The 25,186-nt window shown below is 38.9% G+C and overlaps 1 long non-coding RNA gene across 1 annotated transcript in view; it reads right to left on the bottom strand.

Annotated features, from left to right (window-relative positions):
• LOC135227787 (uncharacterized) overlaps window positions 1-24,891 on the bottom strand; it is a 69,279-nt gene extending 44,388 nt beyond the window's left edge. The window contains exons 1-2 of the long non-coding RNA XR_010317956.1: window positions 24,172-24,891; window positions 9,774-10,276 (exon numbers count right to left, since the gene is read on the bottom strand). This is a non-coding gene — a long non-coding RNA (uncharacterized LOC135227787). The remainder of the gene's footprint in view (window positions 1-9,773; window positions 10,277-24,171) is intronic.
• Window positions 24,892-25,186: the final 295 nt, after the last annotated feature.

Genomic DNA, 25,186 nt, shown 5'->3' on the forward strand with positions numbered 1-25,186 from the left:
CATTCCTCATACAACAGTGCCTAGTTTCTTCTGAAGAATTACATCTCCTTCACTGGATGTTGCCATAAATGGAATCTTAAACCCAGGTGCCTGCCTCCTAACACTGAAGTCCAACAACCAGATTGTCCCTCTCACCATCTCTGAGCAGCCATGGGTCCAGAATGTTACCCAAGCTTAGCCTATGTGTCACTCTTGTCTAATCTTTGACTCCTAAGCAAGAGAGATATGGACGGAAATATCCATTGGATCCCACCACTCCCTCCCTATGAGACCATTCCAATGGCTTTGCCTCTTATCCTTCCAGAGTTACCTTTCCATGCCTGGTTCTCCATTTTTCTTTTTGATCTTTCTGTCTCAGATTCTGTCGGTTGTCCCCTTCTTTTATAGTAATAGGACCTTGGTTTTTAGTTGGGCACATTTTTGCCTCAAATAAAACCTGTATTTCTCAGATTCTTTTAGGCAGCGAGGTCAGGCCATGTTCCAGCCAATGGTGTGCAAGCAGGAGTGATGAGTACAAATTTCGGGATGTGTCCTCACAAGTAAGAGCAATGTCTTTCTTTTTTCTTTCTTTTTTCCTGTTAATTGGAAGGTACACATAATGGCTGGAGCTCCATCCAGCACCTTGGATCATGAGGTAGTCATGTAAATGAAAGTTTCACATAGTGCAAAAGGTAGAGTTTCCCTGACCACAGCACCATGACAGATCTGGATTGATTATTTCAAAAATTCTTGAGCCTGAGAGAAAACAAAACAAAACAAAAACCTTCTGTCTTGAATAATGCATTGTTATGGTTGGTATTTCTGTCCCTTGCACCAATCCTAATCCAAATGAATTCACCTCCCTGTTGCTTGAATTAGACCTGGTTCCTGTCTATCGCTTGTGCCTCTTTCAGGTGAAGGTGATAGAAAATCTAATTTAAGCTGGCTTAAACAGTAAGAAAAATTTATTGGCTCAGAGAACTGCAAAGTCCAAAGGTAGTCCAGTCTCTAGGCAGAACTCAATCAACATTTCAAACAATGTCACCAGAGATCAATTTCTTTCCCGCCCTGTCTTCCACAATTTCAACTTCACTTTTAATTTCCATATGTTGGTTTCCTTGTGGGTCCAGCAACTCTTTCTGCACTGGGAAAGTTAGCTAAAGCAGTTTAAAAGCTCACATTTTCCATACCTCCTAGTGGAGTAAGAGAAAGAGTCTCCTGAAGTAACCCCCCAAAGAAAACAGGAGACTTTCAGACTGAAGTAGGATAATCTCACATAGTGTATATAGCTGAGAATGGAAGAGGTGGTTCCCCAAAGAAAAAGGTGAATTGACTTACATGTAAAACAGGAACTATTTACCCTATCTACCTGAAAAGTTTGTTATAATGACTAAGTGCAATGATTCAGTTGAAGGAGTTTTGAAAATTATAAATCATTACATAAATATGAGTTACTATTATTGATGTCTGTATCCTCACCCTTTCTTTTTTGTCTTCTCCCACTGAAATCTCTTAAAGTTTTTGGCACTACGTTAAGTGTAATGGTAACCTAAAATTTTATAGAATTCTTCACTTTTTCAAAGCAAACATTTATGATACTATTTAGTCCTTTTTATTACAACTGAAAATATCCCCTCCATTTCCTTCGATTGCAGTTTCATAACTACTGCAATGGCATAGTCTTTCCCCATCTCTAATGTATTGTGGGCACCTTACTAAATCAAAGGTTTTTAGATAAGAATATAATCTGAGAATGGGAGAGGAGGGGTGGTCCTGGCCTCTAATGTTCTGTCTCTTTTGCATCCAGGAATATTCTTTTAAGATGCAATTCTAACTATATCATGCATACAATTAACACTCTTGAATGACTTCCCAACACATTTAGAGTAAACCCCAAGCATTGTTTATATGGCCCACAGTCATGGGGTGCTGGCTACCCCTCCACATCCATTTCTCATCTTGCTCCCATGTTCTCTCCACTGAGGCCATACTTAGCTGCTCTAGGCTTCTTATATGTTCTATAGTTCCTCTGTGGGCCATAGCTTCAGCATGATGTTCCCTCTCCTTTTAACACCCTTGTCAACCCCAAACCCCTGCCAGTACCACCAATGTCTCTACTTGTTTTACTGTCTCTCATTAGTTCATATGCAACTTAGACATATTCTAGGGCTGTCTTCCCTCTGGATCCCTGAGACATGAAGGTGGTCACCCACATATTATCTGGCTCCTTAGCATGTTATACTTCTACTTTCACAACTCTGGTCATAATTTGTTTAATGCTTGTGTTTCCCAGTAACTCTGATTTCAAGGTGTGTGTCTTCTTCACTCCTGTATCCTCAAAGCTTAGCACGATGTCTGACTCATATGGGACTCAGCAAATACAGGTTGAATTCCATCAGTTAATTAATGAATCAATGAAGGCCAAAGAGTTTATTCCTAGAAGTGAGCACTATAGAATTCTACATAAGGAAATGCAATGTTGTAAACGGCAACCCACTAATGGCTAGAAAAAGGAATAGACATTTTGATAAGAGCAGAGGGAATATTTGCTTACCAAATTATATTCCTACATCTTTAGTTTGACATGCTGTGTTTACATCTGTGACTCTCACCTTGTAGGATTTGAACATGTTACAATTTGCTCAATTTTACAATAATGTCATCTCTCATAATTTTTTTTTTTTCCTAATGCAAGGGATTTAGGATTATTTCTTCTTTTGATAACATTTATCAGCATTCCCTGAGTTAACTGGTAACTCCATGAGCTTGAAAGTTCAGGACTGATAGTCACTCAGTGAAAGCTAATGAGACCTGTGATACGAGGAAGTCCAGCCCTGGGAGGTGTTGCTCAGTGTCTTGGTTCTTCTGTATCAGACCTCTATGCGTGAGCACAGCAGTGAGACAAGGATGGGAGGGTAGGAACAAGCTGCATGGGACAGATCCTAAAAGAAGTCCAGGGTGGGAACAGATCTTGAAGCTGTCATCAACTCCTGTTCAAAATAAATTTTTATTTGTCACATTCCTGCCTCTAACATGGAGCATCAGAGGTTTTGAACCCCAGGACAGGAATTCAACCATGATGGATGGGCGTCCCTGAAAAATCATAGATGGACAATCTGAATAGTAAGGTTGACTCTGAGGCCGATCTTTCAGGAGTCTCTTGTGACCCTTTAAATCTACTTTGTAAGAGGAGCATTTTCAGTTGATTTAATGAGACAGTTAAAACTTAATTAGTTATCAGATAATTACCTAACAGATCCTTTTTGAGATATACGGTTGAGCCATAGCTCTAGCCACAATGCAATTAATTTTAAATTTTATAAGCCACAAATGCTAATCACAGCCCTACGAATCAGCTAAGGTGGGAGACAGTATTTAGACGCGGCACTGACACCAAGACACCTAAAGCAGGTTAATTGGGTGGCAATTAGTAAGAAGAGTGTTAATTACTATACTAGTCTATATTATGCAAATGAAATTACATTTCAATTAACAGTTAAGAAACCAAACAATTCCAAATGCATGGGCAATAATAGCAATCTGCCTGTTTCACGGAAGCCGAAGAAAATCTCCTAAAGGAGCAATTTTGATCTTGTCCTCAGTTCAATAAGATTGTGATCAATTTCTCATTTCTGTGCATAAATGTAGAAGTGTTGCTCAGATTTTTAGAGCTTGCACTTGCCGTACCAAAGGTAACTTATAAAATGATTTGCTAAGGTTATATGTGAGAGAAGAATCGCATGGTTCATTTAGTTCAGTTCTGTCCCTTAATATGAGAGGAAACCAGGACTAAGAAAGTATAAATGAATGATTAAGTTCAAAAAGGTAATTAGGACAAAGCCAGGTCAAGATTCCAGGGTCCTGACGACAGGATACTTGAATGCCAAGAGTAAAATCTTACTTTCCTTCAAAGGAAGGGTATACATTTTAAGAGCCTGGCATTTGGGATCAGGCCAACCCGAGTTAGAGCCCAGGGTCTTTCACTTATTAACTGTGTGAGTTTGGGTAAGTTACTTAACCTCTCCGAACATAAATTATGTAATATGTAAAACAAGAAAATAGTACACTCCTCATAGCTTAGTTGGGAATATTGATTCAGAAAAAAAAAAAAAAACTATACAGAGGTTGGCTTCATGACTAGCACATAGTAAAAACCAAACAAAAACATTGCCATAGAGCCGATTCCGACTCATAACAACCTTATAGGACAGAATACAACTGCCTCATAGGGTTTCCAAGGCTGTAATCCTTATAGAAGCAAAACGACACATCTTTCTTCTGCAGAATCACTGGTAGGTTCAAACCATTGACCTTTTAGTTAACAGCTGAGTGCTTAACCACTGAACCATAAACACTCTCTAATAATTAATTAGCTGTTGCTATTAGCACTGGTTTTACAAGAAAATAAATTAGTATAATTTGAGTGGTGCAGAAAAGCAATTTCTTTCCCTCCTATGAAGTCACACTGCTTAAAATCCTCCCATTGAAGATTCTTCATTTTTTTATTGTTAAATGCAAACAGCACTGGAGGCAATAACACTTGGTGCCATTTTCAGCTAATACCTTAGCCAGAATTAAGGTTCTAACAGGAACTGTAGACTTCTGTGATGGAATGCAGGAGTGACTTAGAGGGAAAGAGAAATGGGGCAGGATGTTGTTGGAAAGGGTAATAGAGGACACAAAGCAAATATCTCTGTCTTTATCATTTTGGCCAGGGTGTCTCACTGGAAAAATCTAGGTGGAAAGCTTGCCTCTAGGGCTATAAACCATGGACAAAGAAATTATTGGTTTTGGTGGTTTTGTTTTCAAGCTGTATAAACATACACAAAGATAAATAGTGATTTTGGGTTATCTGGACCAATATAAATTACTTGGCTAACACATCCACAGTTGAGGAAGAAGGAATGCGGTTGGTCATGCTTCTCTGTTTTAGCCTGATTTATCAGTATAAATACAGTTTGCACTGTTGGCAGTGGCCTGATGCTTTATAAAGGACTCTGCCCATGAGTGAAAGTGACAGAGGAGAAATGAGCAGCTGGGGCTTTGCTATGTTTTCTCTGCCCAACCATTTTAAAATCTTGTAAAAACCGTGACTTAGAGCATTATACCAATGGATCAGGTTCAAGGAAGGAAAGAGAGAAGCTGCACCAAAAACCCTTAAAGACAACACCACGTTTTGAACAATGCATCTCTACTGTACTTTCATTTGACATTTCTAGTGCTCCATACCAAATCAAAGTGGAGGTTTTAAATGTTCTGTTAATAAGAATTCAGTATTGGTTACTTCCCTCACTCTATCCTCCTTTCTCAGCTTCCTTCAAATCCCACATCAGACCACCAGTTATTTTAAGAGTAATTCTTCAAGTGAGTGCCTCATGTCAACTTCCTTTCTAGAAGTCTGCTGCAACAGATAATCTGAACAACCTTCCTGACTGAAACAACTAGAACATGGTGGCAGCGAACAGGCTCTAAGATGATGTCTAATTATCCCTGCCTCCTGGTATTCATACCCTAGGTAACCTTCTTTCCTTCGATGTGGTAAGGACTTATGATGTGCTTCTAAATATAGAATGCAACAACGTGACAGGATGCCTCTTAAGGGATTATGTTACATATGAATGTAACGTCAGTTTTGCTAGGAGACTCTCTCCCTTGCTGACCTTGATGAAGAAAGTGGCCATGTTGGGGAGGACTATGTGGAAAAGAACCAAGGGCAACTGCTAGCCAACTAAGGAAGTGAGGGTAGGCAACGATCACTGCAAAAATGAGGACCTCATTCCAATAGTGTTAGAGAACATGAATCCACTAATAACCACATGAGCTTGGAATAAGATCTGCCCCAGATGAGTCAGATAAGAACCAGCCCTAGTTGACACCTTGATTGGAGCCTTAGAAAAGATCCAGAAAAGCAGGACCTATAGAAACTATGAGATAATAAACATATGCTGTTTTAAGTCATCATACTGTAGCAGACACACCAGAACAAGACAGTGCTATACATTATTTTTAAAATCATATCTTGAAATGTATTGCTCAGCTGCCATAAGATTAAATAACCCATAGATCAAGAACAAACAAAATGAAAAAAGGAAGCTTCGGACATCAACTAGTCTTAAAGATAGATTTCACCCTGAGAGTCTACTTCAGACTCTAGATATGCTGCATTTTGTTTTGTCTGTGGCATGAGGCACTGAAAGAAAAATAATAACAATGAAGTCAAGGGCTTTGCTACATAAGAAAATAAAATGACACTCTTTTAAAAAAGATAGGAGTACAAAAGGTTACACCTGTTATGTGAGGACGAATAAGAAATAAAATACAAAAACAGAAAGGTACAATAAAAAATCAAAATGAAAAAAAATTATTGTCTCACACATGGCAATGAGCAGAGGAAAAACAAATAAGCTCTCCCAAGAATTAAAAAATGTAAGCCCAATTTCACATGGGCTTTTAGTCCAAATTTATCCTATTTTATATAGCCTAAAAGATTTCAAGTGGAGACTTTAGTTTAAAATAGTCTATCTAGGTTATAGGAGATTGGCAGAAGTAAAAGTTAACCTCACTAAGTGGAAATAAACTTGAACCCAGGCATCGAAGAGTTCCAATAGGTAAAATTCTAAGGCAAATGAACAATTCATGGCCCCAAAATAAAATAAAATTATAAAAGTCCACAATGAAACAAGAAACAGTGAGGGAGAATCAGCAGAAACGATAGCAGTATAAACATAAATACAAAATTCTCAGACGTAAAGATGGTCAGTTACAGAATATTAAATAACAAGGTTTAATCTGTTTTTGAAAAAGACAGTATCAAAATGAGAATGAAAACAGGTACTGGAAACCATAAACAAACAAGCAGATTTGAGAAACAATAAAAAAGAATTACTAGAATTAAAGCATAGTAGACAAATTAGATAAACAGAAAGTCAGTGACTAGAAAATTGGTCTGAAGAAATATCCAGAATACAACACAGGCAAAGAGAAGAAACATGTCAGGATAGCAACTTAAAGAAAGAGTGAGAAGTTCTACCATATTACTGTATTGCTGAAAAAAATGATGTGAAGTTAAAGCAGTTGTTGTTAGGTGTCATTGAGTGGTTTCCGACTCAGAGTGACCTGATGTACAATGAAATGAAACACTGCCCTGTCCTGCGCCATCCTTGCAATTGTTGTTATACTTAAGCCCATTGTTGCAGCCACTGTGTCAATCCATCTCATTGAGGGTCTTCTTCTTTTTTGGCTGACCCTGTACTTTACTAAGCATAATTTCCTTCAGGGACTTATCCCTAGTAGAGTTGCAAATATCCTAAGGAATATACTGACATATTGTAGCAAATACATCATTACTCAAAAGCAAACTCACTGCCTTCAAGGGGATTCCAACTCATAGTGACCCCATAGTGTTTCCAAGGCTGTGAATCTCTACGGAAGCAAAATGCCCATCTTTCTCCCAAGGAGCCACTGGCGGTTTCGAACTGCCCGACCTTTTGGTTAACAGTCGATTGCTTTAACAACTGCACCACCGGGGTTCCTTACATTGTTACCCAGTTGCATTATCTTAAAGAATCCAAGGATGATTTAATATCAGAAAACCGATTAAGGCAACTCACTACATTAATGGACTAAAGGAAAAGAAGTATATGATCATTTCAACTGATATGAAAAAATAAACTTTTTAAAAAATAAATTTCAACATCATCTCCTGAAAAAATTCTTGAGAACTGGGTGGAAGAGAACTTCCTTAATCTGTTACAGGTTGTTTACCAAAAACAAAGAACCAAACAAACAAAAAAAAAGAAACAAAAATTGCGTAGGCAATGCCAAGCATCACTTCTAATCGACATTATATTCAGTGTTTAAACTAATGCAGTAAAGAAAAAGAAAAGGAAAAAAAAAACTTTAAAATGGCAAACAAATCAGTCACTGTCTAAAGGTGACTTCTTACACAGAAAACCTAAATGAATCCAGAGATAAATTTTGCAAATTTATAAATGAATTTTGTCAAGTTGCTACATTCGTGGCCAATGTATAAAAAATGTATTCCATTTCTATACACTAGCAACGGTGTGTTACATATAAAACAAAAATAAATTGAACAAAAAAGGCCAATCTTTTATTGAAAAAAAATACAAAACTTACATGAAAACATTAAAGAAGACTTAAGAAATTGCAGGTGTATGACAAATGTCCTTGTATAGAATGTCTAAATAACATAATGATAAAAATTCTCTACCACATGATATATGGAATCAATGAAATTCCAATCAAAACATCAGCAGAGTTTCAACAAGTTGAATCTACTGTGGTATTGTTGCAGATAGGGCAAAAGATTGATGGAACAGAATAAAGAGTTTCAAAACAATTCCACACGTTTGGAAACTAGATTTAAACAGAGAAAGCATTCCAGGCTAATGAACATAAGATGAACCTTTAACAGTGTGTTATATTTGTAACTCATTTGGAAACAAAACAACATGAACTTGCACTCCTACATTGCACCAGGCACAAAATAAATTTCAGATTAATTAAAAACTATAAAACATTTTGAAGTCTATTTTACTTTCAGAGTGTGTATTATCAGCTCTAGAGAGAGACAGCTTTCTTAAACAATACACCAAAAGTGTATAGCCATAAAAGAAATTATTGATAAATTCAATTAGAGTAAATTAAGAACCCTGTTCATGTAAAAACAGATAAAAGAGCCAAAAGGCAGGAAGAAAGTATTTACAATAGATATAACTGGATATATACAGAACACCTAAGAATAGAAAAAAATATATATATATATATAAAAAAGATAGGAAAAAAAGAGAGATTCTAAGAAATACATATAATCTATAAACGTATGAAAACTGTTCAAACTTATTTTTAAAAAGTTAGTCATCCCTAATAACCACCACAATGAGATTTCATTTTAAACCCATTAGACTGACAAAAATTTAAAAATTAACAACTGAAGTGTTGGCAAAGATGTAGAGGAATATGAAAACTCACCTGCTACCAATAAATGTACAAATTACCATCACCATTTTAAGATTACCACTTAACTTGAATAGTGCATATCGTAAGATCCAGTTATTCCACTGACATGTATGTACCTTAGAAAACATCTATTATATATGTATCTGGTGACGTGTATAAAAGTATCCATAACAACAGTGTCATAAGTACAGAAAAATCTTGAAATTATTCAAATTACCATCAACAGTAGAGTGAATAAATAACAGGGAATTTGTTCAATGGAATACTTTATAGCACTTTAAATGAATGGACTGTTATACATCCATGAATCTGATTAATATGTTCATAAATATATTTTAAACAATATTGAGCAAAAGAAGCATATCTCAGAATAATAAATATAGTAAGAAGGTTTAAAACTTAGCAAAACTTTACAAGCACCAAACAGTATGTTGTTTAGGAATACCTTCAGAGGTGTGGAAAGCTGTAAAATGTAGCAAGAAAATGGCTAACACAAATTCATGAGTGTGGTTAACTCTAGGATTTGAGGTGGGAGAAGTATGCAGGAAGGACTAAGTTACAAAAAATGTGTCATTTCTTAATCGGCGGTGTGTCAGAACCAAATGGTCAATTTATAATTATTCTTTAAACTATCAAGATATTTTGCAATCTCTTTTCTAAGTTCAATCGGTTTTATAATTTTAAAAAAGTTGCATCTACTACCACTTAGAGACAGTTCTGCTCTTCCTCTCCTGCTCCAGACCCTCGGGTTATATTACGTTTGCTTCCTTGTGCTAAGCTCTCTGGGAATGTATATGGAGGAAAAGTCTCACCATGATCCTGGATGCTACAATGAGCACTTCTGCCATCTCCAAGGCTGCTGTTGATGTGCTGAGGCAGACAAGTACCAAAGGTGCCTCATGGACGCTGGAATCTTCCGCACCTACAGCACTGACGTGCTCTAAACAAAGCTCAGAGAAGGTTTTTCTCCCCTGCTTAGTTATTCTCTGCATCTCTGGAAATTCAACACTGTTGTCTGGCCACAGGCCCACTGAGTTTTAGTGAAAATGACTCCTCCATTTGGTGCTAACGATATCCCCATCCATGGAATTCAACTCAAGAGTCCATGGGATGAGCTAGGAGAAATATTTGAGTCCAAAGAACTGAATTTACTCTGATTTTTTTTTTTTTTTCATTTATCTGAAATATTTGTTTTTAATTAGGCCAAACCTGTCTGCTTCACAGTCTTCTTCCTTGGGTTCCATTTTCTTTCCAGGGATTTCCAGTCTCTTCTTGACTTGTACGTTCTCTTTCCATCAAAAATACCAAGAGTTTTCTAGATGTTGAAAAACAAGCCTTTGGTTAAAAATAGGGCCTTGAAATACAGGTAAAATACCTTGGCTCATTATTGTCAAAAATAGTGCATCAAAAAACATCGTAAACTTCAAAGAATAGAGAACCAGCGAAATTAACTATGGTTTAAGAAAGTTAGAATCTCCTGGACAGTAGTGGGTTTTTGATTTATGTTCAGATAACAAAATTCCACCACATTAAGTACTATGCTAGAGGAACTTAATTAAATTGAAGTATATCAATCATATAAATTTAAGTGCAAATTATACAGTGTGAAATCCTATGTGTGAGGCTGTGTGCCTGCATGTGTGTGCATGTTTGGAAGAATGTACACTGTTACAAATTGAATTGTGTCCTCCAAAAATGTGTGTCAACATGGGTAGGCCATGATTCCCAGTATTATGTGATTGTCCACCATTTTGTCATCTGATGTGATTTTCCTAGGTGTTGTAAATCCTACCTCTATGATGTTACTGAGGCAGGACTAGCAGGAGGCATTAATGAGGCAGGATTCAATCTACAAGATTAGGTTGTATCTTAAGTCAATCTCTCTTGAGATACAAAGGAGAGAAGCAGGCAGAGAAACAGGGGGACCTCGTATCAAGAAAGTAGTACCAGGAGAAGCATGAGCCCTTTGGACCTGGGGTCCCTGCATTCAGAAATTCCTAGTCCAGGGGAAGACTGATGATAAGGACCTTCCTCCAGAGCCAAAAGAGAGAGAAAGCTTTCCCCTGGAGCTGACGCCCTGAATTTGAACCTCTAGCCTACTAGACTAGGCTAGAGAGAATAAACTGCTCTTTGTTGAAGCCATCCACTTGTGGGGAAACCCTGGTGGCATAGTAGTTAACAGCTACGGCTGCTAACCAAAAGGTTGGCAGTTTGAATCCACCAGGCTTTCCTTGGAAACTCTATGGGGGCAGTTCTACTCTGTCCTACTTGGTTGCTATGAGTCGGAACTAACTCCATGGCAACAGATTTTTTTTTTTTTTCCACTTGTGGTATTTCTGTTATGGCACTAGACAACTAGGACAGAATTAAAAGACATTATTGCTGTTATTAGCTGCCTTCTAGTCAACCCAGGACTCATGAGGATCCCATGCACAATGGGATTGGACCATTGCAATCCAGAGGGTTTTCATTGGCTGATTTTCAGAAGTGGATCACCAGGCCATTCTTCCTAGTCCATTTTTGTCTGGAAGGTCTACTGAAACCTGTTCAGCATCATAGCAACATGTAAGCCTTCCACTGACAGAGGAATGTTGAATGTGCTCAAGGTGCAGTGGCCTGAAATGAAACCCAGAGCTCCCGAATGGAAGGAGAATTCTACTACTGAAGTACCACTGCCCTCACAGAAAGGTATTAGCAGTGCTCATTTCTGCATAACGAGAGTATGGGTCATATCTACTTTCAGTTGAAGAATAAGATATAACCAGTTATTTTTAAATTCCCTTTTACCAGTATCATTTCTTAAAGATATTAAAAGTTGAGTTGCAATTTCTTCAATCTGATTTATATAGTCGGCTTTAATAAACACATAACAAGCTTAACTTGTTTATTTAAATACAGGCCCTGTGTTTCTGCATATTTATTGGTAACATAAAATTTACTGCCAATCATATTCACGCAAAAGCTTTGACAGTAACTGATTTTGGAGTTCCTCAATTAAAAAAAAAAAAAAAGGATCTTTTTCAATTATTGAAAAACAAAAGCCAATCAAAGTGAAGGTATTGAGATTAGAATGACAGCTTCACTTTTATTTTTTCTTATTTGAAAAAAGGAAAACAAAGAATAGTTGTTCATAGCACAAGAGTATTTTATTTATGGTATTAACACTGATAATCATATGCCATTGCTATTATCAAATATACACACACAAAAAAAATCATTAATTGGAATTAAACAACTCTCCTGCATACCAGCCTTGCCTAAGCAAGACCATTTATATTGTTAACATTGTTTTTTATCCTTGTTTCATTTTTCCTACTTTTATTTTGTTTGTTTTATTATCACAAGATATTAATCAAGCCAAATACACAAAAGATTCCATACCAAAAATCACAGCTGCAAACCCACAGCCAATTGCATCTCCTTCAGGTCCAGTGGAACCAGGGTGAACTTGAAAACCTTGGGAATATGCATGGACACGTTTTTGCCATTGTGCAAGAGTAACCAGTGTCAAGGTAAAATACAAAGAGAGGAAAAAGATCAAGAATTTTGAAGTTTTGCCCATGGATGTGCATCCAAGTAACAATCTATTTTGGAGCAGCGTATCAGATGTTTGAGCCAAGCAGGTGGCACATGTCCCATGATCCAGGAGAAGCCCTGCCAGAATCTCCTACTAAGCTGTCAATCATCATACACTAGGTGTCAGAGAGGAGAATGCTACGCCTTTTGTTTCCTAATATACTACAAAATCACAGCATAGAATGTGCCCCGAACCATACGTGTCTACTGACCATGATAAAAAGTCACCAAATTTGTCAATGGATAGGCAAACATATCAGAGAAACACGTGCAATTAGGGAAGTAAAACTGTAGCTCTCTGTCGACTACAAATATGTAAGTATTAAACTATAATAAAAATAAACAAATAATACTGTTCTCATCATGTCCTGACAACTAAATCCCAAACTGAGATGAATTTAGATATGGGACATAAGCTGTTTACCATTATAACTGTTATTAGGAAAGACATTTTAAAAGAGGAACAAGAAGTAAGACGTTCAATACAAGACGTAGTTGTTACACAGAGAAAAAAAAAAAAACAAAACCCCGTGCCACCGATTTGATTCCAACTCATAGCAGCTTATAGGACAGAGTAGACCTGCCCCATAGGGTTTCCAAGGCTGTAAATCTTTAAGGAAGCAGGCTGCCTCATTTTTCTCCCACAGAGTAACTGGTAGGTTCGAACTGTGCAAACTTCTCAGTTAGCAGCTGAGCACCACCAGGGCTCCTACACAGAGAAGTCATCCCATACTTATTAAGGCACTCAACAAAACCTTCTTTTTGTCAGGCACTGTGCTAAATACTTGACATACAATGGTAGGAATAAAAGAGATTGTCCCTGCATTCAAGAAGCTTAAAGTCTAGTGGGGAAGGCAGATTACTTCAAATAAATGGATCAAAATCTGCAGTAAGTCTATACTACCAAACCAGTTATGGTTGAGTTGATTCCAACTCATGGAGATCGCATGTATTTCAGGTGCAACTGTCCTCCAGAGTTTTCAATGGCTGACTTTTCAAAAGTAGGTCACCAGGCCTTTCTTCGGAGGTAGCTCTGGGTGAACTTGAATCTCCAACCTTCTGGTTAGCAGCTGAGCGCATTAGCAATTTGCACCATCCAGCAACTCCAATAATTGTATTGTAGGATGGCATTTGTTCTTTCTCCCTTGACTCTTTCTTTGCTGTCCCATTCCCATTTCCCTCTTCTCTGCACTTATTTATTGATTCTGAGAGGGTATATTTGATATAATAGAAAAAAGACATAGAGACTGTATTATGGTATAAATAGAGGTCAATATTTAGGAGAGAAACATTATTTCTCTTTAAATTATTCCACCTGAAAAATCTGGAAGACCTGCACCTCCTCCTACCATGAAGTCAAGGGGCTACAGCTGTCCTTACTCCCTGGGGAGAAGAATATGGAGCAGAGCAGGGATATGTAAAGAAAGTGTTATGGTGGGATGGCGGCAGAGGAAGGAAGGCCTTAGAAACAGACCCAGAGATACCCAACAGAGATGTGGGAAACCCAATGAAAAAAAAAAGTGATCTTTTGGGACCATCCTCTGGTTTCCTTGCAATCCCCTAATATAATGTTTTTTTTTTTTTTTCTGGTTATAAATCAAGTTCTGAGGGCATAACTAAAGGTATAGAATGTCTACTCAGAAAGTAAGTAGCCAAAAACAAAAACAAAAAAAAAAGAAACCCATAGCTATTGAGTCGATTCCAACTCACAGCGACCCTATAGTACAGAGTAGAACTGCCCCATAGGGTTTCCAAGGAGTGGCTGGTGGATTTGAACTGCTGACGTTTTGGTTAGCAGCTGAGGACTTAACCACTGCACCAACCAAGATAGTATTAAACGGGAAACAGCCAGAAAAAAATCAGGGAGGGTCTCCCGTAGAAGGCATGTTTTACCTGAGACTTGAAAGCTGAGTTAGAGTTCAACAGGCAAAAAAAAAAAAAGCACAAAGTATTTTTTTTTGTACAAGTCAGAAGTAAGAGGGAGAGGGTAGGATTAACTAAAAAATGCTGAATTAGGAGAGCAGGAATCCGATGAGGTCACCGATCAGGCAGAGGCAGGACTATACAAGGCCTTGAGGGCTACACTAAGAACTTCATTCCTCGCTGTAAGAGTAATGTGAAGGCTGTAACGAATTAAGGAGAGGAGTGACAAGATCACCGAGACAATATATCAATATGTCCACCTGCAGGTGAAAGCACCTCAGAGAGGGTAAAGACTAGAGGCAGGTACACAAGGTGGAAGGCTATAGCGTTGTCCAAAATGCTAAACATATGAGCAGTGGAAATGAAGGAAAATAAACTCATGAGCTATTTGGAGTTTTAATGGACCCACACGAGTAATGAACTGGGGCTATGAAAGGTAAGAGAGAAGGAGGCCTGAGAACGAGCTGTCACTCCTGGCATGTGAATGTGGATGAATGTGGATGAACTATGGGGCAATGTGGGAAAAGGGGAACAGACTGGGTTGGACAGGGAAATTTCAGGGCAAACTTGGACACGCTGAGCTTGAGGTTCCTTTGACATAATATATCCAAATAGAAATGGTATGTTCACAGCTGAATATTCAGATCAAGAGTTTTGTGTGGAGGCCAACGGTGGAACCAGTTAAACTGGGAATGGCATGAGACACAGCAATTGGCTACTGTTGATGCAGCAGTTGCATAGCCCCGTGCTCAGACAGCAAGGAAGAGCCAATGGGAGTCACAAACCAGCTTCTGCTCCCGCGCCTCATCCCTCTTGCCTCCCTACAACCCATAGAAGGTCCTGCCGAATCATTAAGGGCAACTTGGAGAGTGTTTCCTGAGACTTCCAAGGTTCTATAAAAAAAACAATATCTGTTACTTCACTTAAAGTAAGAGGCTGGACACCTCTGACAAATCAAAAAAATTAGACCAAACGTGCAAAAAATTTGCTTAAGGCCTGAACTACTTGGACTTTTCTCTCTGTTCCTTTAGGTTGTTTTTTCCCCATTCTTGGGTAGTTTCCACTCACACATGCACTGATTAAAACTTGACGTAAGAAAAGAAAGAAAGATCTATGGAACAGAACATAAACCCCAGGAAATTTCCTGTTGTTGTTGTTGTTACTAGGTGCCTTCAAGTCAGTTCTGACTCATAGCAACCCTACGTACAACGGAACGAAACACTGCCTGGTCCTATATCATCCTCATGGCTGTTATGCTTGAGCCCATCGTTGCAGCCACTGTGTCAATCCATCTTGTTGAGGGTCTTCCTCTTTTTCACTCACCCTCTACTTTACCAAGCATGATGTCCTTCTCCAGGGACTGGTCCCTCCTGATAACATGTCCAAAGTAGGTGAGACAAAGTCTTACCATCCTAAAACAGTCCCTAGTAGAGTAATGGAAATCCTTTTTTGGTGGGATAGCAGTTAAGAGCTACAGTTGCTAACCAAAAGGTTGGCAGTTCAAATCCACCAGGTGCTCCTTGGAAACTCTATGGGCAGTTCTACTCTGTCCTACAGGGTCACTATAAATCAGAATCAAATCAATGGTAACGGGTTTAGTAGAGTAATAATGTAATGCAGAGTAAGGGTAATATATCATGAATGTGTAGAGGATGGATTATTTAATAAATAGTGCTGAAATAAATAGTTAAAAATAAAATTATAGCTCTGCTACATACTGCTGCTCAAAATGAATTCCAGGATGAATAATGTAGTTAAATTTAAAATACTTTGAATTTAAATTTAGTGAATTTTAAATATAAAGAAACTAGTAGAAAATATAGATGAACGTCTGTGATTATAGTGGATAAGGAATCTCTAACCAGAAACACAAAACACAAAAGATACAATCATAAGGGAACATGTTAATAGGTTTGAAAACATTAAATGATGTTTCCTCCATTTTGAAGAACACATCTATAGAATACAAACACAGATTACCTAAGAAAAAAATGTAACATGGCTAAGAAAAAATATTTTTTATAATAAAAGACAACTCTTATAAATTAATAATAAAGCTATCAAAATATCAACATAAAATCGACCAATGTATATTTTCAACAACGCATATTATTAGAACTACAAATAATTAATGAGCATATGAGAAATATTCACTGTTATTTGTAATGAAACATGCAAATTATAAAAACAAAAAGTACATAATCATCTAAAAAATTGTAAACCTTAAAAACAGTATTTCCCAGATGGGTGAAGGTGGTGGAAAAGGCATTAAGTATGTTGCTGATGGAGGTGAAAAGTTTAAGTCATTTTGGACACCAATTTGACAGTATGTATTATAAAAGCCTTAACAATGTTGTATCATTTAATAATTTAAATCATGTTCTTAAGGCACACTTAAAGACATAGAATACTCGTAGTCTTAAATGAAAAGAGAATAAAAAATTTAAGTCCTGTTTAAGAGACCAATTTAATAAAAACAATACCAAAGTATAGCTAGTAGTTATGTCTAGATGATGGCAGTATGGTTCATTTTTATGAAACAGTATTATTTTTATCATCATAAAAGAATTCGACACTTACTTTTTAATCTATTATTTATTCTTATTACAAGGCAGGCAGTCCACTGAAGTGGTGCTAGCGGCTTGTTCCTATCAGAGAATGTGGAATAAAAGTAACCAGGCCCCAGAATGCTGGCACCCTTTCTGGGGTGGCAAAGACTCTTTAATAAACTCTGAGGCCAAAATCATTTGTCTTTCTCTTTCTGTCTCTGGAAATTTGTCACTGTGAAGTTGAATCCTTCTGCTGATAGGCAATTTCATACTAACTTATCAAAACTGGATGGGGACAGGGATAGAATGCTTTTCACTGGACTTCTGTTCCTTATTATGTCAGTCCCTTTATAGGTACTGCTTTGGCAGTGACCTTGAAAGGAAACCCCCTGCAGAGCCAGGAGCTGGGTACTCTTCACTAGAGACTGTGTTGTGGAGTTCAGTGTGTAAGAAGTTATTTTATTTCCTGTAGGTTGTGCAGTATACTCTCTGTGCCTGTAAAATGAGCAGATATACCTGGCTATCCATATGCCTTCAGAACAATTGTCACCACTGCAGAAAAATGGGGGTCAACTACATAGGGGTCTCATAAGCGCATATGCTAAACAATTAATAAGTGGATGAACAAGGAATGAAATACAGGTAGTCCCCGACTTACAATGTATTCGAGTCACAACACACCTCACTTATGACTATCCGCTTTCTTTTTTTTTTTTGCACATCTTATCGTTACTAATATGTATAACATACAATGTTGCAGCGCCTATTTTGCTGATGTCATCATTCTCAGGTGTTCACTTCCAGATGTTCAAAGGTATGATTAACTGTTCAAAACACTGCTGTGTAGCAGGCAATAATGAAAACTAAAAAAAAAAGAGGTATTCGACTTACATCAGAACTGAGTTACTGTGGAGTTGTTGGAACAAAATCTTGTTGTAAATTTGGGACTACCTGTACAGAAAGCTCCTTTGCCTGGTGTCTGTTTCAGAGATTTCCATCAGTATCACCTTGGGAATTTTTGGTTTTTTCGTTTTTGTTTTTAATACAGCTTCCCAGGTTCCACCCCTACAGGAAACAACTTCATCTGATTAGAATAAGGAAACTGACAGGGCTTTCACAGACACTGGTATGAGTTGTATGCTATACAAGAGTACGTAGCCAAGGAGGCAAGTGGAGCCTGAAGTCCATCTTGGGATTTGGGGATAGAATAAATTCCCCCAGATTAAAGGATGTCTTTTTCTAATTCACACAAAAATGTGCTTGATGGCCAAACTCAATGCCCAGGGCTACACCTTCTCAGAGGGGAAACCTTTTTCTATTCACACAAAGATGCAGTATAGACTAAAAAAAAAAAAAAATGGGTAGAAACAAAGGAACTCACAATGAATGGCTAGTGGTTGTCTCTAGATATTGATCTCTTCGTTTTTGTTGTTTTGTTTTTTTAATACTTTTATGTGTCTTTGAAACATCCAAAAGGGATAGGGATTATTTTTCTCTAATTGGCATAAATAATAATTTCATAAGTTTGTAAGGACACAAGGAGAGAAAAAAGATGGTACAGAGATAGGAATAGCCACACTTGGAAATTACTCTCAGTGTTATTATAACCATAGTTCTTTTTTAAAGAGGTAATATGACATTTCCTCAAGAGATACATTCTAAAGGGTTTTCTTAAGAATAAAACTGTTCATACATGAAACACAACAAACAATGAAGCGCAACTCCGGGGACTGTATTTGACGCTGAGTGTCTATTACAAGAAGAAATTATGTGAATCGCTCGATATGATTAAACCAAATATTAACAGAGACAAACAGAAGCTCAAACTCAGGCTCACTCACACAGGCTTAGAGGTGGAAATGGGGAGAATAGCAAGGGACAGACAGAAACTAGTGCTCCAGCTTTTGTTCTGGTCACCTGTGCTCTGCTCCCTTGGCCTCACTGTAGGGTCTAGAGGACAGATGTTGGTGACAGACAGCAAGAAGAACATTATGCAGACAATGCCACTCAGAACCATATGAACGGGACAGTGTGGAGACCTGAATTGTTCCGTCCCTCTAATTATTAGGAACTTAATTGAAACATCATGAGTGGGGGGCGGGGCGGGGCTCAGATCAACTCCAGGAGGTCAAGCTCAACTCCAAGCAGCCTCCTCTCACCTACTGAGGTAACCTCTGACTTAGTTTTGACGGATTCAGGGGGATTTGTTTGTTTCAATCCTATGCGCTTCTAGGCGAGTGCAAGCATCAAATGAAGACCAGCAATCATGCCATCTGTATTAAGGCCACAGCTTTTTTTTTTTTTTTTATATAAATTATCTCATTTCTCTTTCTCCTCTCATATTCTATGTTTTTCAACAGACTCGCAATATTTCCTTATGGGCAGGAAATAGAATCTTGGAAGCTGTGTTTCCAACCCCTTTCCCATATGACCCCAGATAAAGTACAGAACAAGATGGGGCGGAGGCCCACCTGGTCCTGGTCCATGCAGTTCATAGAGAACTCAGCCTCCGGCTGACTTCATTTTCCTAATCACAACCTGCAGCCCCATAAGGCTGGGATTTCCCAGGTGTCAGAAGTGACAAGATTTCATAGAGCCCAGGGAGCATGTCCCTGGAATAACAGTGAAAAAAATAAATCTTTACCAATTAAACTATTCTGTGAAAACAAAAGGAAGATCATCATTTAAGAATCTTTTTTTTTTCTCACTAAAAAGTAGACATTTTGTAACACAAATAAATCCCTAACATAGTCACACATTCCGGCTTTCAGATGTTACGATTTCTTACCGCAAGGTCTACCTGTATTTAAGGATGCAGGTTACTGCAGGCAAATCCCACCTTCTCACATCAAGAGGAGAGAGAACAAGCTCGCCTGCAAGCACCCCAGCTGTGAACTCCAGTATCCAAGGACACATTAAGGCACCTGTCTGTTCCGAAGACAAGCAATAAAATATTCTATAAAGACACCCAGTTAAATTTCCAATTAAAATGATTTAGTGTCTTCATTTTTTAAGTTTTCCCAAGGTTTGCTGATGACTAAAATTATGTAATGAAGCTTTCAAGATTTTAAATCTGCTAATTAATCTCTGCACCTTTACAATAACCCAGAGCAATAAAATGCACGACTAAAAGGAGCAGGTTAATGCATGAGTAGATTAACCCCTGGGCTGCTGGTCTGTTCCAGCCTTGCCGGCTGGTGGTTTAAAATGGGTCAGACTATCATTTGGACAGGCGGGTAGGAAGCAGTCGTGTTGGAGCAGCCTCATGGCATAGTGGTTATGTCAGAACTGATTCTGTTTCTACCACAATCCCTGCTGTGACGTCTGCTGCGTGCCAAACCTCTGAACTCCAAATGCTAGACGAGAGGGCTGGGGTGAAGACAGTGGCACTGTGGAGTTGTGAAGGGTGGACATTTCAGACAGAGAGTTCAGTGAGCAATTAAAATGATTCTAAGCTTGAGGGGCAAAACTTAAAGGGAATTCAGGAAACCACAGTCTGTGTGTTGAACTAGTGCATATGTGAAGTAGAAAGCCACCTTTAGCTGGTCAAGCACTTCAGAGAAAGCCACTTTGGGACTAAAGAGTGTTCTAAATTTGTGACATAAAGCTGAGTTGTACATAGAGAGAATGTTTATTACCCCAGACTGGAGCAAGGGGCTTTGATGTATTTGCTCAACTGCGTTACTTCTATTTACAATGGGTACATAAATGTGCCCAATATTTATCTATTGTCTCTCAGCCCTAAGCCTGCCTTTCTCTGTACTATGCTCTGGATGCTGGGGGAGGGGAAAAGGGGGTAAGGGCAAGGGAACCACAATCTATTTTTTCCCAGACTCCCTTGCCAGAAGCTTCTGGCTTCCGCTTAGGTTCTGCCAGTGGAAGGTACTAAAGAAAGACCGAAAAGGGGAAGAAAAAGAGAAGGAAGCTCCTCCTTGTTTCCAATTCCTGTTGCTGTCATTTAAGCAGCAGCAGCAAGCTACTTGCTAATTCCTCCTAATAAGAGGCAGAGCTGAGACTGAGACTCGATTCTGTTTGACAGTAAACACACTGTCTCTCGGGTAGGAAAATTGGGACAGCGCAGCATTAGGAAACCCTAAGAAGGATCAGTGAGGGTTCCTTGCCATTGAGGGAGTAAGAACTGAGAAGAGGCTGCTAGACTTGGCAATTAGGCCACCACTGGCCCCTCTGACAATAGTTTAGGTGGAGTAATGGAGTAGGCAGAATTGTATGCATGTCCCAGTCTATAGGAAAGAGTGGAACTGCCCTGTAGAGTTTCCAAGGAGTGCCTGGTGGATTTCAACTGCTGACCTTTTGGTTAGCAGCCAAGTTCTTAACCACTGCACCACCAGGGCTCCAGTATATGACCTCCTATAATTCCATCCCTTGAGCTCTAGCAGAACCTGTAATTTGCTTCTAGCCAATAGAATATGGCAAAGAGGAAGAGACATTGCAGGTGTAATTAAGATCCCTAACCAGTTGGCACTGAGTTAATACAGAGGGTTATCCTAAGTGGGCCTAAGTTAATTAGGCGAAGCTTTTACAGGAGAGTTAAGCATAAGAGATATTCTCCTGCTGGCCTGCAGGAAGAAAACAGACTGCTATGCGTGAACTGCCTGTGAACGGGGGTGGCTGCAAGGTGCTAAGGGTTTCAGTCCTACAACTGCAAGAAAAAGAATTCTACAAACAACCCCGTAAGATTTAAAAAGCGTCAGACGAGATTGCAGCCCCAGCCAACACACTGATTTCATTTGAGACCCTGAGCAGAGGACCCAACTGACTTCGCTTGACTCTTGACCCACGGAAACTGTGAGATAATAAATTCATGTAGTCTTAAACCTCTCAATTTGTGGCAATTTGTTATGCAGCAATAGAAAACTAACACGGGCATAGAGCCACACTTCATGAAGTCAGGCAAACAGACACAAACCACCAACACACTCACCAGTCTGCCAGTCATGGGCTGAGCAGAATCCTTTTACCAGACAGATCCATCATTTGCAATCAGGCCATCATTGTCCATCTACCTGAAACAGGCTACTGCTATAACCCAGCCAGCAGACTGGATCCCACGACAGCGATCTCAGCCCAAGTCATAACTGCGTTCACGGGCCTTTCTGAAAGCCTGTGCTGAATTTCTGGCTGCATCCTTCCAAATCTCAGCTGCATTTCTTTCCACTACATTTGCTTAAGTGGGAAAAGTGGGAGAGGGGGAAAAAAGGCCGTGAGTGTGGTCTGAATATTTTTATCTCTGTTGTTTGATTGTAGACAGACTAACAAACTCCTTTAATTCAGTTAAGGCACAAAAAAAAAAAAAAACAAAGCACTCATTAAATAACAAAATAAAACCTGTGAAAAGAGAGTCAACAATTAGCAATATGGAAACAAAAAAGGTCACCATTAGAATTTGGAGATCTCAGCAATTGAAATGGAAATGAATGGTGATCATGAAGCTTTCCTAGGCAACTGGTTACTTTGTTTTCCCTACGAGGCAGTATTTCTCCCACGCTAGAAAAAAAAAATTTTTTTTTTTTCTTAGACAGTGATGGCAAAAGCCTCCACTACAAATTTGCAAGGGAATACACAGGTATCCCTGTAATAGACAAGCTGAGGCAGAAAGTGGGAGCGTCATCACGTACAGCTGAGCTGAACCTCCTTAAGAAAGCAATCTGAATAACCTTGTCACATCCATTTTCCACACCTTTCCTCTGGCAAGTGCTCTATGTCCCCGTGAAGCCTCATTTCCCCATCTATTGCCAAAGGCTACCATTTCATATCACACATCAAAGCGTGAGAAATGTCAAGGTAATGAAAACTGACACCGTGGCAAAGAGAAAGTAAGCCACAGCCATGGTGGGGAAAGCTGGGTCAAGGTCCTTCTCAGCAGATCCCTGCATCACCCCGGTGCTATGCAGCTGTGCTCACCCAAGAGCTGGACTCTACAACACAAATACACCTTTTGAACAGCCGCCGCAAAACACAACTTGTGATTCAAAACGGAATCCAATGCCAAGGCAGGCAAAATGGCTTCTCTATTCAAAACTAAAACTACCCTTGACCTTGAACGGTTTCTTATGGTTTCCAAATATCGCTGGCTTAACTTAATAAACCTACTTTTCAGCTTTTATCCATGTGTTTGGCCAAACCTATTTAAATTTTTCAGAGAGCAAATTATACTTTAAATCATGAATTTCGCTTACTAGCCACCTCTTGCAGAAACAGAGCCATCTAATTAAAGACATTGGGAGTCTGAAGGCTTTGGTTCTCGTACAGATCAGATGCTGATGTATACTGGGTCTTTTGCCAAGTCACGGAATTTCTTCCTTCAGTTTTCAATTTCAAGGGCTGAATTTTATTTCAGACCTTGAACTTATTCCTAGCTCTACTGCCAGGGATTCTCTTTTGCAAATAGGGATGTTGGCACCTAGCCCAAAAAGGACACAAGGACTGGTGATGTACCCACGGCAATCATACATGGTCATTTGGCACTTACAGATTCCACTGGTGAGCTCATACACTGTTTCAAAGGTTTCCAATGCTGCACAGATGCTCCAAGGTACTGTTTAGATGCTTATGTTTTCTTAGAGGCAAAATAACTCTGAGAGAAGGATAATTTTAGGGCTAAGGAGGTTATTGTTCTTTTCTAGAGCGAAGACTATCTTCTGATTGGACATTTAGAGTTCTAATCTAGATAAAATAGTATATAGCAGTACAGGAGTGAAGACAGAAAACTAACCAGCCAGGCAGTAAGGGATCGTAAAGCCGGGTCTCATGTCATCCCTTTCATTAGTCTTATCTTCCAGTATTGTTTGACCCTTTATCAGCATCGTAAATAGATACACATTTCCTGTCTTAATACCTTCCTTTATTCTGTCTTGGGTTCTGTCACATCTCCACATCTCTGGTACTGGATGTAGACCAAAGCACTGGAAGTGCTCCATCCTCTGCACCAATTTACAATTCTTCTGTTCCCTGCCCATGCTTGGTCTACACTTCAGCAGCGCCATATACAGCCAAATTTAACATATCCCTCCCAGTTCTGAGTTTAATTGCTCTTACTAAGCACCAAGACTCTTTAATCAAGCAATCAGGTGTTCCGCTGTGACTCACAGTACATGCAGCATAATAGAAAAAAAAAAAAAAAGAATGGAATAGTGGTGCTTACCAAAATACTTTGAGGGGGAAGCAGGGCACGGTTGGAAAAAAAACGGAGAAGGCACACGTTATTTTGGTAAAAAGACAGTAATCACCGCTCCAGTCTAATGGCCTGTTAGTGAACACTCCCCTGGGTTTCTCAAAGATTCCATCTGCATCTGCTGCTGTAGCTTCTTCTCCAGGCCATGACACCACCCCGCTGCTGAATGTTCCTCTCTCTGCTGCAGAAATCACTGCAACTCTTACTACATCGGTATACTGTTTCCTCTTTTCCCTCTTGCCTCACTGATCTTCCTGTCTCTTACCTACATGACCATATGAGGTTTCTAGTTTGGGGAGGTAAGCTGCCAATGAGCACTTAGACTAAAATTCTCTACTAGAGAGTGTAGTGTTTTATCCAAGTACACGGTGTTTCTAATGTATAGAGACGATGACTACTGACTTAGTCATTAACCAGCCAGAAACAGGGCACAGGAAACAGCTCTTGATAACTGATTCTTTTCTTTTTCTCCCCTCGTTATTTCACAAATTTGACTAAAATAGAATAAAGCTTTGGATACGTGGCCATTGAAAATATCTGTGGAGTCCCTTTTTTTGCAACTTGTGCTTGTGAGTCCAAAATGCCATTGAAAATATCTGTGGAGTCCCTTTTTTTGCAACTTGTGCTTGTGAGTCCAAAATGCCATTGAAAATATCTGTGGAGTCCCTTTTTTTGCAACTTGTGCTTGTGAGTCCAAAATTCTCTGTTTTAATTATCATGTGTGCATTTGTCAAGCACAACAGCGAAAATATACCCATTAGCTGAGACGGATATGACCCCAGATGTAATTAAAGTTGTGACAATCCCAAAAGCGAGTATGCTCTTTCCTCCAACCCTATATGAGTGCACCTGGCCCTTGATGGCTATGGGGAAGGGCCATAGCCCCCTCCAGACTTAGGTACCAAAGGAGTACTCTGAGCTAAGCATCTCAGAATAACAACCCAGTAGAGGTTTTTGAACATGGTCTCACAGATTCTTGAAACTC

This window comes from Loxodonta africana, chromosome 15 (genome assembly GCF_030014295.1).
Source record: "Loxodonta africana isolate mLoxAfr1 chromosome 15, mLoxAfr1.hap2, whole genome shotgun sequence".
In the NCBI taxonomy this organism is placed as follows: Eukaryota; Metazoa; Chordata; class Mammalia; order Proboscidea; family Elephantidae; genus Loxodonta; species Loxodonta africana.